Source organism: Balaenoptera acutorostrata, chromosome X, assembly GCF_949987535.1.
Source record: "Balaenoptera acutorostrata chromosome X, mBalAcu1.1, whole genome shotgun sequence".
Taxonomy (NCBI): Eukaryota; Metazoa; Chordata; class Mammalia; order Artiodactyla; family Balaenopteridae; genus Balaenoptera; species Balaenoptera acutorostrata.
Window position 1 is genome coordinate 123,521,658 of NC_080085.1, and position 19,024 is coordinate 123,540,681.

Here is a 19,024-nt window from a genome sequence, read left to right on the forward strand (position 1 = left end):
GTCTGTGTCTTTATTCCCACCTTACCCCTAGGTTCTTCATGACCTTTTTTTTTTCTTCTTAGATTCCATATATATGTGTTAGCATATGGTATTTGTTTTTCTCTTTCTCATTTACTTCACCCTGTATGACAGACTCTAGGTCCATTCATGTCACTACAAATAACTCAATTTCATTTCTTTTTATGCCTGAGTAATATTCCATTGTATATATGTGCCACATCTGCTTTATCCATTCATCTGTCGATGGACACTTAGGTTGCTTCCATGTCCTGGCTATTGTAAATAGAGCTGCAATGAACATTTTGGTACATGACTCTTTTTGAATTATGGCTTTCTCAGGGTATATGCCCAGTAGCGGGATTGCTGGGTCGTAGGGTAGTTCTATTTTTAGTTTTTTAAGGAACCTCCATACTGTTCTCCATGGTGGCTGTATCAATTTACATTCCCACCAACAGTGCACGAGGGTTCTCTTTTCTCCACACCCTCTCAAGCATTTATTGTTTGTACATTTTTTCATGATGGCCATTCTGACTGTGTGAGGTGATATCTCATTGTAGTTTTGATTTGCATGTCTCTAATGATTAGTGATGTTGAGCATTCTTTCATGTGTTTGTTGGCAATCTGTATATCTTCTACGGAAAAATGTCTATTTAGGTCTTCTGCCCATTTTTGGATTTGGTTGTTTGTGTTTTGGATATTGAGCTACATGAGCTGCTTGTGTATTTTAGAGATTAATCCTCTGTCATTTGCTTCGTTTGCAAATATTTTCTCCCATTCTGAGGGTTGTCTTGTTTATGGTTTCCTTTGCTGTGCAAAAGCTTTTAAGTTTCATTAGGTCCCATTTCTTTATTTTTGTTTTTATTTCCATTTCTCGAGGAGGTGGGTCAAAAAGGATTGTGCTGTGATTTATGTCAGAGTGTTCGGCCTATATTTTCCTCTAAAAGTTTTATAGTGCCTGGCCTTACATTTAGGTCTTTAATTCATTTTGAGTTTATTTTTGTATACGGTGCGAGGGAGTGTTTTAATTTCATTCTTTTAAATGTAGGTGTCCAGTTTTCCCAGCACCACTTATTGAAGAGGCTGTCTTTTCTCCATTATATATTCTTTCCCCCTTTGTCAAAGATAAGGTGACCATATGTGCGTGGGTTTATCTCTGGGCTTTCTATCCTGTTCCACTGATCTGTATTTCTATTTTTGTGCCAGTGCCATCCTGTCTTGATTACTGTAGCTTTGTAGTATTGTCTGAAGTCAAGGAGGCTGATTCCTCCAGCTCCTTTGTTCTTGCTCAAGATTGCTTTGGCTATTCAGGGTCTTTTGTGTTTCCATACAAATTGTAAAATTTGTTGTTCTACTTCTGTGAAAAATGCCATTGGTAGGTTGATAGGGGTTGCATTGAATCTGTAGATTGCTTTGGGGAGTATAGCCATTCTCACAAGGTTGATTCTTCTAATCCAAGAACATGCTATATCTCTCCATCTGTTTGCATCATCTTTAATTTCTTTCACCAGTGTCTTACAGTTTTCTGCATACAGGTCTTTTTTCTCCTTATGTAGTTTTATTCCTAGGTATTTTATTCTTTTTGTTGCAATGGTAAATGGGAGTGTTTCCTTAATTTCTTTCAGATATTTTATCATTAGTATATAGGAATGCAACAGATTTCTGTGCATTAATTTTGTATCATGCTACTTACCAAGTTCATTGAGTAGCTCTAGTAGTTTTCTGGTGGCATCTTTAGGATTCTCTGTGTATTGTATCATGTCATCTGCAAACAGTGACAGTTTTACTTCTTTTTCTCCAATTTGAATTCCTTTTATTTCTTTTTTTTTCTCTGATTGCTGTGGCTAAAACTTCCAAAACTATGTTGAATAATAGTGGCGAGAGCTGGCAACCCTGTCTTTTTCCTGATATTAGAGGAAATGGTTTCAGTTTTTCACCACTGAGAACGATGGCTGTGGATTTGTCATATACGGACTTTATTATGTTGAGGTAGGTTCCCTCTATGCCTACTTCCTGAAGAGTTTTTTTTTTTTATCATAAAAGGGTGTTGAATTTTGTGAAAAGCTTTTTCTGCATCTATTGAGATGATCATATGCTTTTTCTCCTTCAATTTGTTAACATGGTGTATCACATTGATTGATTTGCGTATATTGAAGAACCCTTGCATTCCTGGGATAAACCCCACTTGATCATGTTGTATGATTCTTTTAATGTGCTGTTGGATTCTGTTTGCTAGTATTTTGTTGAGGATTTTTGCATCTATGTTCATCAGTGATATTGGCCTATAGTTTTCTCTTTTTGTGACATCTTTGTCTGGTTTTGGTATCAGGGTGATGGTGGCCTCACAGAATGAGTTTGGGAGTGTTCCTTCCTCTGCAATTTTTTGGAAGAGTTTGAGAAGGATGGGTGTTAGCTCGTCTCTAAATGTTTGATAGAATTCACCTGTGAAGCCATCTGGTCGTGGACTTCTGTTTGTTGGAAGATTTTTAATCACAGTTTCCAGTTCAGTGCTTGTGATTGGTCTGTTTATATTTTCCATTTCTTCCTGGTTTAGTCTCGGAAGCTTGTGCTTTTCTAAGAATTTGTCCATTTCTTCCAGGTTGTCCATTTTATTGGCATATAGTTACTTGTAGTAATCTCTCATGATCCTTTGTACTTCTGCAGTGTCAGTTGTTACTTCTCCTTTTTTATTTCTAATTCTATTGATTTGAGTCTTCTCCATTTTTCTCTTGATGACTCTGGTTAATGGTTTATCAATTTTGTTTATCTTCTCAAAGAACCAGCTTTTAGGTTTATTGATCTTGGCTATTGTTTTCTTCATTTCTTTTTCATTTATTTCTGATCTGATCTTTATGATTTCTTTCCTTCTGCTAACTTTGGGTTTTGTTTGTTCTTCTTTCTCTAATTGCTTTAGGTGTAAGGTTAGGTTGTTTATTTGAGATGTTTCTTGTTTCTTTAGGTAGGAGTGTATTGCTATATTAACCTCCCTCTTAGAACTGCTTTTGCTGCATCCCAAAATTTGGGGTCATCGTGTGTTCATTTTCATTTGTTTCTAGGTATTTTTTGATTTCCTCTTTGATTTCTTCAGTGATCTCTTGGTTACTTAGTAGTGAATTGTTCAGCTCCATGTGTTTGTATTTTTTACAGTTTTCTTCCTGTAGTTGGTATCTAGTCTCATAGCATTGTGGTCAGAAAAGATACTTGATACAATTTCAATTTTCTGAAATTTACCAAGGCTTGATTTGTAACTCAAGATATGATCTATCCTGGAGAATGTTTCATGAGCACTTAGGAAAGTGTATTCTGTTGTTTTTGGATTGAATGTCCTATAAATATTAATCAATTCCATCTTGTTTAATGTGTCATTTAAAGCTTGTGTTTCCTTATTTATTTTCATTTTGGATGATCTGTCTGTTGGTGAAAGTGGGATGATAAAGTCCCCTACTATGATTGTGTTACTGTCAATTTCCCCTTTTATGGCTGTTAGCATTTGCCTTATGTATTGAGGTGCTCCTATGTTAGGTGCATAAATATTTACAATTTTTATATCTTCTTCTTGGATTGATCCCCCTTGATCACTAAGTAGTGTCCTTGTCTCTCGTAAAGGTCTTTATTTTAAAGTCTATTTTGTCTGATATGAGAATTGTTACTCCAGCTTTCTTTTGATTTCCATTTGCATGGAATATCTTTTTCCATCCCCTCACTTTCAGTCTGTAAGTGTCCCTAGGTCTGAAGTGAGTCTCTTGTAGACAGCATATATACGGGTCTTGTTTTTCTATCCATTCAGCCAGTCTGTGTCTTTCGGTTGGAGCATTTAATCCATTTTCATTTAAGGTAATTATCGGTATGTATGTCCCTATTACCATTTTCTTAATTGTTTTGGGTTTGTTATTGTAGGTCTTTTCCTTTTCTTGTGTTTCCTGCCTAGAGAAGTTCCTTTAGCATTTGTTGTAAAGCTGGTTTGGTGGTGCTGAATTCTCTTAGCTTTTGCTTGTCTGTAAAGGTTTTAATTTCTCCATCAAATCTGAATGAGATTCTTGCTGAGTAGAGTAATTTTGATTGTAGGTTTTTTCCTTTCATCACTTTAAATATGTCCTGCCACTCCATTCTGGCTTGCAGAGTTCCTGCTGAAAGATCAGCTGTTAACCTTATGGGGATTCCCTTGTATGTTATTTGTTGCTTTTCCCTTGCTTTCAATATTTTTTCCTTGTATTCTATCACTATTCTAAACTATCTTGATAGCTTGATTAATATGTGTCTTGGTGTGTTTCTGCTTGGATTTATCCTGTATGGGATTCTCTGTGCTTCCTGGACTTGACTATTTCCTTGCCCATGTTAGGGAAATTTTCATCTCTAATTTTTCAAATATTTTCTCAGTCCCCTTCCTTTCTCTTCTTCTTCTAGGTCCCCTATAGTTCGAATGTTGGTGCGTTTAATGTTGTCCCAGAGGTCTCTGAGACTGTCCTCAATTCTCTTCATTCTTTTTTCTTTATTCTGCTCTGCAGTAGTCATTTCCACTCTTTTATCTTCCAGGTCACTTATGCGTTCTTCTGCCTCAGTTATTCTGCTATTGATCCCTTATAGAGAATTTTTAATTTCATTTATTGTGTTGTCCATCATTGTTTGTTTGCTCTTTAGTTCTTCTAGGTCCTTGTTAAACGTTTCTTGTATTTTCTCCATTCTATTTCCAAGATTTTGGATCATTTTTACTATCATTATTCTGAATTGTTTCTCAGGTAGACTTCCTATTTCCTCGTCATTTGTTAGGTCTGGTGGGTTTTTAACCTTCCTCCTTCATCTGCTGTGTGTTTCTCTGTCTCCTCATTTTGCTTAACTTACTGTGTTTGGGGTCTCCTTTTCACAGGCTGCTGGTTCATAGTTCCCGTTGTTTTTGGTGTCTGCCCCCAGTGGGTAAGGCTGTTTCAGTGGGTTGTGTAGGCTTCTGGTGGAGGGGACTGGTGCCTGTGTTCTGGTGGATGAGGCTGCGTTTTGTCTTTCTGGTGGGCAGGACCATGTCCAGTGGTGTGTTTTGGGGTGTCTGTGAACCTAGTATGATTTTAGGCAGCCTCTCTGCTAATGGGTGGGGTTGTGTTCCTGTCTTGCTAGTTGTTTGGCATGTGGTGGCCAGCACTGGAGCTTGCTGGTCATTGAGTGGAGCTGGGTCTTAGCTCCACTTAGTTGAGATGGAGATCTCAGGGAGAGCTCCCACTAATTGATATTATATGGGGCCGGGAGGTCTCTGTTGGTCCAGTGTCCTGAACTCAGCTCTCCCACCTCAGCGGCTCAGGCCTGACACCCAGCTAGAGCACCAAGACCCTTTTGGGAAGTCTGAGGTCTTCTGCCAGCATTCAGTAGGTGTTCTGTAGGAGTTGTTCCACATGTAGATGTATTTTTGATATATTTGTGGGGAGGAAGGTGATCTCCACGTCTTACTCCTCTGCCATCTTGAAGATCCCTATGTAGTATAGTTTATTTATTAACTGTAATACATTTTAAATAGTAATTCATATAATGAACTTACTTTTTGATTCAAATTGGGGGCACAGCAATATCTGTTTCAGTAAATAATTTGGCAATGATATGAACTGCAATATAAGTCAAATTCTGATTAAATACAAGTGAAGCCTGGAATTTGTATTTTAACACACTTTGCAGGCCATTCTAATATGTAACGAGGGTCACCTACCACTCAACCAGGTTGGTGATCCTAAATCATCCTATCTGTTCTGGATCTGTAGGAATTTACAAATGAAAATTAGAATTTGTGTAGCCTATGAAGGTCTCAGTTTCAGGGGTACACACACTGGGCATTTTATTTTATCCCCCAAACATTACCTTTATACTTTATAGCTATTCTATACTTTTATTTTCTAGCTCATCAATTGGGTGAATTTAGAATGGTTAACAGTGGACCAGGGAAGAGTAAGAATGGCTGGCCTATGAAACCAGGAAATCCAGCTATATGTGTTAGGAACTAGGGAGAGGGTTTTAGTAGAGTCAAATCCTTAAACTATCTACTATGTGCAAGGCACTAGGTATGTACAGTAGAAAATGCAGTGGACATGAAATTAGAAGTTCTGGGCTTAAATCTAAATTCCTATACTGACTTGCTCTGAAATAATGGGTAAAATAGTATGATTAAGAGAAGCATCTGGAATAGACTGCTTAAAGTTCAAATGCTGGCTTTATAAATTACTACTCTGGTGAGTTGCAAGACTGCTGGGGGTCTCAATTGCTCCATCTCTAAAATGGAATGAGATGATAGTAGTACCTACTTTATACAACTGTGATGAAGATTAGATGAGGCAACATGCATAAAACATAGATCAATGTTTAGTACATTCAGATCAGTCTTAGCTCTAATTATTACTGCCATTTATTTAAAATCGGAATAAGATCTTCCCTATTCCTAGACTGTTGTCAGGATTAAATGATTTGATGTTTATTCATTCACTGGTCAACATCTATTATGTATATACTATATGGCGGGCATCATTCAAAACATAGTATTGGACTTCCCAGGTGGCACAGTGGTTAAGAATCCACCTGCCAATGCAGGGAACATCGGTTTGATCCCTGGTCAGGGAAGATCCCACATGCCGTGGAGCAACTAAGCCTGTGCACCACAACTACTGAGCCTGCGCTCTAGAGCCCCCGAGCCACAACTACTGAAGCCTGTGTGTCTAGAGTCCCTGCTCTGCAACAAGAGAAGCCACCGCAATGAGAAGCCCACGCACCACAATGAAGAGTAGCCCCTGCTTGCCGCAACTAGATAAAGCCCACGCACAGCAATGAAGACCCAACGCAGCCAAAAAAAAAAAAGGACACAGTATTGCTCTATGAAGATGATGCAGAAACACCCTCAAGAAGCATATAACCTGGTAAGGGATATAAGATAAGTACACAAAATAGACTAGGAAAATGCATGGTAGAAAGTGACCATATGCTGAAACAGGTACAGGTAACATACTTTGACAGTTCAGGTAAAGAAATCATCACTCCCCACCGGAGCCATGGATAGGAGCTGGATGGATGTGCTAACATTTACTTCAGGGCCTAAAGGGAAACTAGAATTTGGAGATGAAAAATCTGGAGGGAAAGACACAGCCATTCCTGGGGGTCAGGCAGTGTGAAGAAAAGTATGAAGGTTGTTAATAAGACTAGCGTGTACATAAAACCATCATCAACGGCAAACCGTTCATCACTGCATTTCAAGTCTTGAATCTCTTGGCTCTCACAGAAGGACATTCATATACATGAGTGCTTTCTAAGACAAATAGGGAACCAGGGAATCTTGCACAATGATTTTTGCAAGAGAGCTTAGGCTTGTTGTTCATGTAGCACACTCAAATAGTAACAGTATACCGTCAAACCAGACCTAACCCAGTTTGCCTTTGTTAACTGGGCCAATTCCCACAGTAGTGAATGGGGTGAAAATCTGCTGACCTGCGTGCTACCCGTGACCCACTCTGGCCCGTGAAAGGATGGGCATCCGTTTTCAGTATTCCTAGCTAAGCTGCAGTTCACGTTCTAGAGGAGAGGAAAACTGCAGCCACTGTATTTCTTGGCAAGCTGCTTGAATAAAAATAGCGATCCGCTGACTAAGTATTCACTATATCTGCAGACATTCCCCAGCTGGGAAAATAGACCTTTTCCCCTAATTTCTCCCCTTTTGAATGTTTAAATTAGCCCTTCCACCATACCTCTTCCATAAAAAAAGATAAATAAGTTTTCTGAATTAGTATTTTTAAAATACACTCTACTTATATTTTTAAAATTTGTTATCTGTTCCAACCGTTCTTAACTGTTAATCCTAAAATATGTTTCTTTTGGAGATAAAAGAAGGCCTCCATGTATTTTTTTGAATCTACACATCAAATTGGTTTTTTTTTTAATTAAAGAAAATGAATCTGAGCCCATGACATCATTATTTAATAAATGCATTCTGGAACCACTGAATTTACAACTAGGGATATTTCAGAAAGCAAATATAATATTTTATTCATTCAAACACTTGTAGGCCTTGTTCTAAGCACTGTGCATGTATTAAATCCCTTAATCCTAAAAGCAACCCTGTGAGATTGGTATTATTATTTTCCACATTTTGTGGTTAAGGAAATGTAAGCACAGAGAGATTACATAACTTGTCCAAGGTCACTCAGCCAGAGTGTAAATCAGATGTAGGAGTCACACCCAGGCAGTCTGTGTGCAGGGGCCATCCTCTTAAACATTATACTATACTAGTACTCTATACAGATGATGATTTTAAGAACGGATATATTTTCACATCTGAAAAAAACATTCAATTCCAAACGGGACTATCATTTCAGGTTTTCCAATTTTTTTCTCTTGTCCTAATTCGTGACAAAACCACTGACCTTTCTGTTTAGTGATAATATCAGGCGCCATAGGAGAGATCTGAAATGGTCTTGCCTCCATGTGACAGTACTATTAACACACTCTAGGGTAATATCATCCCCCAAACTGATAACAATATTGTAGCTCAGGATGGGGTTGCTGCACAGATTCAATGAGATAACACAAGTGGACGTTCTTGCCATAGAGAAGGCAATTCATTCCCAGTAGCTGAATCAAAAGGGATGGTAATGCATGGTTTTCTTAGTCTCTTCCATCAAAAAAACATTCTTAAATTGCCCTCCCAAAAGGCCTTCATTTACCCAATTTATATTTGGGTGTAATATGTTAGGGTCCCTTTTAATCATAATGACGGATCCTGGATATACCAAACTCATAAAATTAAAAATACTTCATTTTGTTAATCAGTGAACATTTTTATGACTATGGCATAGAAAGGAAGTTTAATCTAGTACTTAAGTGCATGGACTCCAAAACTCAATGGCCTGGGTTCAAATCCAAGTTGTATATACTAACTGTGTGATTTGACCCAAGTGCCTCAGTTGCCTTGTCTGTAAAATGGGGCTGATAACAGCATCATCTTCACTGGTTCATCATGAAAATTAAGTGTAGTGATTTTTAAAATTTTTATTGGAGTATAGTTGCTTTACAATGCTGTGTTAGTTTCTGCTGTACAGCAAAGTGAATCAGTGAGGCACATACATATATCCACTCGTTTTTTAGATTCTTTTCCCATACAGGCCATTACAGAGTACTGAGTAGAGTTCCCTGTGTTATACAGTAGGTTCTTATTAGTTATCTTTTTTGTTTTTTTAACGTGGACCATGTATTTTAAGTCTTTATTGAATTTGTTACAATATTGCTTATGTTTTGTGTTTTAGTTTTTTGGCCGTGACACATGTGGGACCTTAGCTCCCCGACCAGGGATCAAACCCGCACCCCCTGCATTGGAAGGCGAAGTCTTAACCACTGGACCGCCAGGGAAGTCCCTAGTTATCTGTTTTATATATAGTAGTGTGGATATGTCAATCCCAATCTCCCTATTCATCTCACCCCCCACCTTCCCCCCCGCCCGGTAATAATAAGTTTGTTTAAGTGTAGTGATTCATGTGGAATGCTCAGACCATTGCCTGGTAAATGGTAACTGATAAATAAATAAATAAATAAATAAATAAATATATGGTTTCTATTACTCTAAATAGATGCAAAAACCATGGGTCTATAAACCATCTAAGCACACGGTCTTTTCAAAGAAAACTTGGTTATATGCTGGTATATGCCTGGCTAAGCACTAAGTACACAGACTTAAAGAACAATGCAATAGAGAGGAGCTTCAAGATGGCATAAGAGTAAGACGCGGAGATCACCTTCCTCCCCACAAATACATCAGAAATACATTTACATGTGGAATAACCCTACAGAACACCTACTGAACGCTGGCAGAAGACCTCAGACCTCCCAAAAGGCAAGAAACTCCCCACATACCTGAGTAGGGCAAAAGAAAAAAGAAATAACAGAGACAAAAGAATAGGGACCAGACCTGCACCTCGGGGAGGGAGCTGTGAAGGAGGAAAGGTTTCCACACACTAGGAAGCTCCTTCACTGTCGGAGACGAAGGGTGGGTGGAGGGGAAGCTTCGGAGCCACGGAGGAGAGCGCAGCCACAGGGGTGCGGAGGGCAAAGCGGAGAGATTCCCGCACAGAGGATCGGCGCCGACCAGCACTCACCAGCCCAAGAGGCTTATCTGCTCACCCGCTGGGGTGGGCGGGGCCTGGGAGCTGAGGCTCGGGCTTCAGAGGTCGGATCCCAGGGAGAGGACTGGGGTTGCCGGCGTGAACACAGCCTGAAGGGGCTAGTGTGCCACAGCTAGCCGGGAGGGTGTGCAGGGAAAAGTCTGGAGCTGCAGAAGAGGCAGGAGACTTTTCCTTGCCTCTTTGTTTCCTGGTGCGCAAGGAGAGGGGATTAAGAGCGCTGCTGTAAGGAGCTCCAGAAACAGGCGCAAGTCGCGGCTATCAGCGCGAACCCCAGAGACGGGCATGAGATGCTAAGGCTGCTGCCGCCGCCACCAAGAAGCCTGTGTGCGAGCCCAGGTCACTGTCCACACCGCCCCTCCCGGGAGCCAGTGCAGCCCGCCACTGCCAGGGTCCCGTGATCCAGGGACAACATCCCCGGGAGAACGCACTGCGCGCCTCAGGCGGGTGCAACGTCACGCCGGCCTCTGCCGCCGCAGGCTCGCCCTGCATCCGTACCCCTCCCTCCCCCGGGCCTGAGTGAGCCAGAGCCCCCGAATCAGCTACTACTTTAACGCCCTCCTGTCTGAGCTAAGAACAGATGCCCTCAGGCGACCTGCATGCAGAGGCGGGGCCAAATCCAAAGCTGAATCCCAGGACCTGTGCAAACAAAGAAGAGAAAGGGAAATCTCTCCCAGAAGCCTCAGGAGCAGCAGATTAAATCTCCACAATCAACGTGATGTAACCTGCATCTGTGGAATACCGGGATAGACAACAAATCATCCCAAATTGAGGCAGTGGACTGGCAGAGCAACGATATATATATTTTTTTTCCCTTTTTCTCTTTTTGTGAGTGTGTATGTGTATGCTTCTGTGTGTGCTTTTGTCTCCATAGCTTTGTTTTTACCATTTGGGCTAAGGTTTTGTCTGTTTTTTTTTTTTTTAGTACAGTTTTTAGTGCTTGTTATCACTGGTGGATTTGTTGTTTGGTTTGGTTGCTCTCTACTTTCTTTCCTTCTTTTTTATTAATTTTTTTTAATTTTTAATAAATATTTCTTATTTTAATAACTTTTTATTTTATTTTACTTTTTCCTTTCTTTTTTTTTCTTTTCTTCTCCATTTTATTCTGAGCCATGTGGATGACAGGGTCTTGGTGCTCCAGCCAGGCATCAGAGCTGTGCCTCTGAGGTGGGAGAGCCAAGTTCAGGACATGGGTCCACCAGAAACCTCCTAGCTCCACCTAATATCAAACGGCAAAAATCTCCCAGAGATCTCCAACTCAACGACAAGACCCAGCTCCACTCAACGACCAGCAAGCTACAGTGCTGGACACCCTATGCCAAACAACTAGTAAGACAGGAACACAACCCCACCCATTAGCAGAGAGGCTGCCTCAAATCATAATAAGGTCACAGACACCCCAAAACACACCAACAGATGCGAACCTGCCCACCAGAAAGAAGAGATGCAGCCTCATCCAGCAGAACACAGGCAGTAGTCCCCTCCACCAGGAAGCCTACACAACCCACTGAACCAAACTTAGCCCCTGGCGGCAGACACCAAAAACAACAGGAACCATGAACCTGCAGCCGGCAAAAAGGAGACCCCAAACACAGTAAGTTAAGCAAAATGAGGAGACAGAGAAACACACAGCAGATGAAGGAGGAAGGTTAAAAACCCACCAGACCTAACAAATGATGAGGAAATAGGAAGTCTACCTGAGAAACAATTCAGAATAATGATAGTAAAAATGATCCAAAATCTTGGAAATAGAATGGAGAAAATATAAGAAACGTTTAACAAGGACCTAGAAGAACTAAAGAGCAAACAAACAATGATGAACAACACAATAAATGAAATTAAAAATTCTCTATAAGGGATCAATAGCAGAATAACTGAGGCAGAAGAACGCATAAGTGACCTGGAAGATAAAATAGTGGAAATAACTACTGCAGAGCAGGATAAAGAAAAAAGAATGAAAACAACTGAGGACAGTCTCAGAGACCTCTGGGACAACATTAAATGCACCAACATTCGAATTACAGGGGTCCCAGAAGAAGAAGAGAAAAAGAAAGGGACTGAGGAAATATTTGAAGAGATTTTACTTGAAAACTTCCCTAATAAGGGAAAGGAAATAGTTACTCAAGTCCAGGAAGCACAGAGAGTCCCATACAGGATAAATCCAAGCAGAAACACACCAAGACACATATTAATCAAACTCAAAAATTAAATACAAAGAAAAAATATTAGAAGCAGCAAGGGAAAAACAACAAATAACACACAAGGGACTCCCCATAAGGTTAACAGCTGATCTTTCAGCAGGAACTCTGCAAGCCAGAAGGGAGTGGCAGGACATATTTAAAGTGATGAAAGGGAAAAACCTACAACCAAGATTACTCTACCCAGCAAGGATTTCATTCGGATTTGACGGAGAAATTAAAAGCTTTACATACAAGCAAAAGCTAAGAGAATTCAGCACCACCAAACCAGGTTTACAACAAATGCAAAAAGAATTTCTCTAGGGAGGAAACACAAAAGAAGGAAAAGACCTAAAATAACAAACCCCAAACAATTAAGAAAATGGTAATAGGAACATACATATTGATAATTACCTTACATGTAAACGGATTAAATACTTCAACCAAAGGACAAAGACTCACTGAATGGATACATAAACAAGACCCGTATATACACTGTCTACAGGAGACCCACTTCAGACCTAGGGACACATACAGACTGAAAGGGAGGGGATGGAAAAAGATATTCCATGCAAATGGAAATCAAAAGAAACCTGGAGTAGCAATTCTCATATTACACAAAATAGACTTTAAAATAAAGACTATTACAAAAAACAAAGACATACACTACATAATGATCAAGGGATCAATCCAAGGAGAAGATATAACAATGGTAAATATTTATGAACCTCACATAGGAGCACCTCAATACATAAGGCAAATACTAACAGCCATAAAAGGGGAAATTGACAGTAACACAATCAGAGTAGGGGATTTAACACCCCACTTTCACCAACAGACAGATCATCCAAAATGAAAATAAATAAGGAAACACAAGCTTTAAATGATACTTTAAACAAGACGGACTTAACTGATATTTATAGGATACTCCATCCAAAAACAACAGAATACACTGGCTTCTCAAGTGCTCATAGAATATTCTCCAGGATAGATCATATCTTGGGTCACAAAGCAAGCCTTGGTAAATTTCAGAAAATTGAAATCGTAGCAGGTATCTTTTCTGACCACAATGTTATGAGACTAGATATCAATTACAGGAAAATATCTGTAAAAAATACAAACACATGGAGGCTAAACAATACACTACTTAATAACCAAGAGATCACTGAAGAAATCAAAGAGGAAATCAAAAAATACCTAGAAACAAATGAAAATGAAAACACGACGACTCAAGACCTATGGGATGCAGCAAAAGCACTTCTAAGAGGGAACTTTATAGTAATACAATCCTAACTTAGGAAACAAGAAACATCTCAAATAAACAACCTAACCTTACACCTAAAGCAATTAGAGAAAGAAGAACAAAAAACCCCAAAGTTAGCAGAAGGAAAGAAATCATAAAGATCAGATCAGAAATAAATGAAAAAGAAATGAAGGAAACAATAGCAAAGATGAAAAAAAGTAAAAGCTGGTTCTTTGAGAAGATATAAAAAAAACTGATAAACCATTAGCCAGACTCATCAAGAAAAAAAGGGAGAAGACTCAATAGAATTAGAAATGAAAAAGGGGAAGTAACAACTGACACTGCAGAAATACAAAGGATCATGAGTGATTACAACAAGCAACTCTATGACAATAAAATGGACAACCTCGAAGAAATGGACAAATTCTTAGAAATGCACAACCTTCTGAGACTGAACCAGGAAGAAATAGAAAATATAAACAGACCAATCACAAGCACTGAAATTGAAACTGTGATTAAAAATCTTCCAACAAACAAAAGCCCAGGACCAGATGACTTCACAGGCAAATTCTATCAAACATGTAGAGAAGAGCTAACACCTATCCTTCTCAAACTCTTCCAAAATACAGCAGATGGAGGAACACTCCCAAACTCATCCTACGAAGCCACAATCACACTGATACCAAAGCCAGACAAAGATGTCACAAAAAGAGAAAACTACAGGCCAATATCACTGACGAACACAGATGCAAAAATCCTCAACAAAATACTAGCAAACAGACTCTAACAGCACATTAAAAGGATCATACACCATGATCAAGTGGGTTTTACCCCAGGAATGCAAGAGTTCTTCAATATACACAAATCAATCAATGTGATATACCATATTAACAATTTGAAGGAGAAAAACCATATGATCATCTCTATAGATGCAGAAAAAGCTTTTGACAAAATTCAACACCCATTTATGATAAAAACCCTCCAGAAAGTAGGCACAGAGGGAACTTACCTCAACATAATAAAGGCCATATATGACAAACTGACAGCCAACATCGTCTTCAATGATGAAAAATTGAAACCATTTCCACTAAGATCAGGAACAAGACAAGGTTGTCCACTCTCACCACTATTATTCAACATAGTTTTGGAAGTTTTAGCACAGCAGTCAGAGAAGAAAAAGAAATAAAAGGAATCCAAATCAGAAAAGAAGAAGTAAAGCTGTCACTGTTTGCAGATGACATGATACTATATATAGAGAATCCTACAGATACTACCAGAAAACTACTAGAGCTAATCAATGAATCTGGTAAACTAGCATGATACAAAATTAATGCACAGAAATCTCTTGCATTCGTATACACTAATGATGTAAAATCTAAAAGTGAAATTAAGAAACACTCCCATTTACCACTGCAACAAAAAGAATAAAATACATAGGAATAAACCTAGCTTAGGAGACAAAAGACCTGTATGCAGAAAACTATAAGACAGGGATGAAAGAAATTAAAGATGACACAAAAAGATGGAGAGATATACGATGTTCTTGGATTGGAAGAATCAACATTGTGAAAATGACTATACTACCCAAAGCAATCTACAGATTCAATGCAATCCCTATCAAACTACCAATGGCATTTTTCACAGAACTAGAACAAAAAATTGCACAATTTGTATGAAAACATAAAAGACCCTGAACAGCCAAAGCAATCTTTAGAAAGAAATACGGAGCTGGAGGAATCAAGCTCCCTGACTTCAGACTATACTACAAAGCTACAGTAATCAAGACAGTATGGTACTGGCACAAAAACAGAAATACAGATCAATGGAACAGGATAGAAAGTCCAGAGATAAACCCACGCACATATGGTCACCTTATCTTTGATAAAGGAGGCAAGAATATACAATGGAGAAAAGACAGCCTCTTCAATAAGTGGTGCTGGGAAAACTGGACAGCTACATGTGAAGGAATGAAATTAGAACACTCCCTAACACCATATACAACAATAAATTCAAAATGGATTAAAGAGCTAAATGTAAGGCCAGACACTATCAAACTCTTAGAGGAAAGCATACGCAGAACACTCTGACATAAATCACAGTAAGAACCTTTTTGACCCACCTCCTAGAGAAATGGAAATAAAAACAAAAATAAACAAAGGGGACCTAATGAAACTTCAAAGCTTTTGCACAGCAAAGGAAACCAAAAGCAAGACGAAAAGACAACCCTCAGAATGGGAGAAAATATTTGCAAGTGAAGCAACTGACAAAGGATTAATCTCCAAAACATACAAGCAACTCATGGAGCTCAATATCAAGAAAACAAACAACCCAATCCAAAAATGGGCAGAAGACCTAAATAGACATTTCTCCAAAGAAGATATACAGATTGCCAACAAGCACATGAACGAATGCTCAACATCTTTAATCATTAGAGAAATGAAAATCAAAATTACAATGAGATATCATCTCACACCAGTCAGAATGGCCATTATCAAAATATCTACAAACAATAAATGCTGGAGAGGATGTGGAGAAAAGCGAACCCTCTTGCACTGTTGGTGGGAATGTAAATTGATACAGCCACTATGGAGAACAGTATGGAGGCTCCTTAAAAAACTATAAGTAGAACTACCCTACGACCCAGCAATCCCACTACTGGGCATATACCCTGAGAAAACCATAATTCAAAGAGTCATGTACCACAATGTTCATTGCAGCTCTATTTACAATAGCCAGGACATGGAAGCAACCTAAGTGTCCATCGACAGATGAATGGATAAAGAAGATGTGGCACATATATACAATGGAATATTACTCAGCCATAAAAAGAAACGAAATTGAGTTATTTGTAATGAGGTGGATGGACCTAAAGTCTGTCATACAGAGTGAAGTAAGTCAAAAAGAGAAAAACAAATACCGCATGCTAACAGATATATATGGAATCTAAAAAAAAAAAAAAAGGTCATGAAGAACCTAGGGGCAGGACAGGAATAAAGACGCAGACATAGAGAATGGACTTGAGGACACGGGGAGGGTTTAGGGTAAGATGGGACGAAGTGAGAGAGTGGCATGGACATATATACACTACCAAATGTAAAATAGATAGCTAGTGGGAAGCAGCCGCACAGCACAGGGAGATCAGCTCAGTGCTTTGTGACCACCTAGAGGGGTGGGATAGGGAGGGTGGGAGGGAGATGCAAGAGGGAGGAGATATGGGGATATATGTATACATATAGCTGATTCACTTTGTAATAAAGCAGAAACTAACACACCATTGTAAAGCAATTATACTCCAATAAACATGTTAAAAAAAAGAATAATGCAACAAAAGTTCTGTTCTTTACTCGTACACAACATTTGCGGGAGGGAGGTGAGCATGCACAATGGAGGAGCAGACTGACTATAGTTACTTTTAAGGAGGCAGGGTCTCTTAAAATGAAGGCCCTTCTATTGAAGGTCAATAATGGGATATACAATGGTGGGCTGGTAGAGTTTGTAGCTGAGGATGACGAAATTCTTGTGCTCTGTTCTAGAGTGAAAAGGATGTGTTAATCCAAGCAATAAAGGAGGAAAGAGAAAAGGCAGAACTCAAGTTGTAGAAACAGTGATTTTTTTTTTTATAAGAGCGTGGATAACTATACCTGCACCTCCTGCAACACTTGGTAAAGCCTGATACGCACGCACAATTGACGTGTGCATGTGTGTTTTCTTGGTTCATTTTGAAGAAGTTATGGAAAGGGCTGAATCCCACATCCAGGATGATTTGCCACAGAATGGGGACAACACATATAGGACAATGACACAATCCCTGGTTTGAATTAATTCAGTGGAAACACGATATCAAAGCCACAGTTGACCAAGGAAGGTCCCATGAGTTTGTAGGGCTATCAGGAGAGTATTTTGGACTTTGTAAAATCAGTGGAATTGTTCTCTGTTTACTCCTCGCAACAACACTTGGAGTTGGTTATAAGTTTTATAGATGAGGACACTGATGCAAAGAGAAGTTAAACAACTTGCCCAACTTTATCTAATTCATCATTCAACCTCCACATCTTACAGTTGAGGAAAATGACAGCCAGAGAAATTAAGACAACTAGTGTGTGCCAGTTGAGTTAGTGGACAAACTAGAATTTTGTCTGACCTCCAGTTCCAAATATTTACCACTGCTTCACACTTCATCCTCTTCAAGAAAAGACTTGTAATCATTACTGACTCCCTGAAAAACAAAAGTTGGGGGGTCAGTACTGAACACTATGGAATGCATGAGACTGGTAGTAGGCTGCTTAAAAAAGACAAGAGAAAAAGGAACAAGACGGAAACAACCTTCATTTCTAGCTCAGAGAACTTTCCCAAACGCACAGCTGGCTAAACTAGAGAGAAGTTCAAAAATATGTAAAATATATATTTCTTCACTTTGTTTGCCAAGAAGAAATCCAGATAACCAGAAGTGTCCAAGATAACCAGCCAGTCAGACAACCCCACTTTTATTTTTATTTATTTTGGGCCAGATACACACGCGTGAGTACACGCACAAAGTCATCTCTTAAAACTCAAGTAAGGTGATATGTTCTTGGATTTAACAAAACCTACAATTGCCTGCTGGGTTTGTATGTGAGAAACTGCGCCTCGTTAGCTCACTTCAGAGACTCCTTCATGAATTATGAGGACGTGTTTCTTGTGGTATTAGAGCAATAAAGCCATTGTTTCCAGACGAATTATACAGTGTGGACTGGTGTCAATTTCCTGTTCCATGACATTCTTTAATACAGACATTCAGTCAGAAAGAATGAGTATCTTGACCATAATAGTAGGCCTGAGTATATTTTTATCGCCTAACTGGATGAGTCAATGAATCCTATACATTTTGCATATAGATCCTTGAAGGAAATACTGTCTATTATTTAGATACTTATATAAGATATTTAGAGGCATTGATTCATAAATATGGCTCAAGAACTGACATGGATGTGAACTCTCCAAGAACTTTAAGAAACATTTGACAATTACCACAAAAAACATCTTCTCTGCCGTTTCTATTTTAATAATTAAAAATGTTTCCAAGTAGTTTATAAAGTCCAATAGTTTCTTAGGAACTGACACAAAACAAAGCAATGAAGCTGAAACATATTTTATCCAGTCCCATTTTGGGGTTATCTATCCTTGAATCATTCCAAACTGATAGAGAACAGTGAATTACTTAGGTCAGGCCCCAGAGTCAAAATTTAGCAGAAGACTGAAATAGGAGTTTACGAATTTGACTAGTATCGACAACCAAGTTGGATAAGTCTAGAGCTGATTGTGACTTTTGCTCTGAGCTTATGAAGGTAGGCTAAGTCAATACAAATTCCAAATTGGTAAATTCATTGAATAATAAACCAGGCAAACAGGATGTTGTATTGAACTACTAAAATCTGTCAAAATATGAGTTCCATGGAGACACGGGCCACAGAGTACCAGGAAAGGCACCGTGGCTGAAGTAG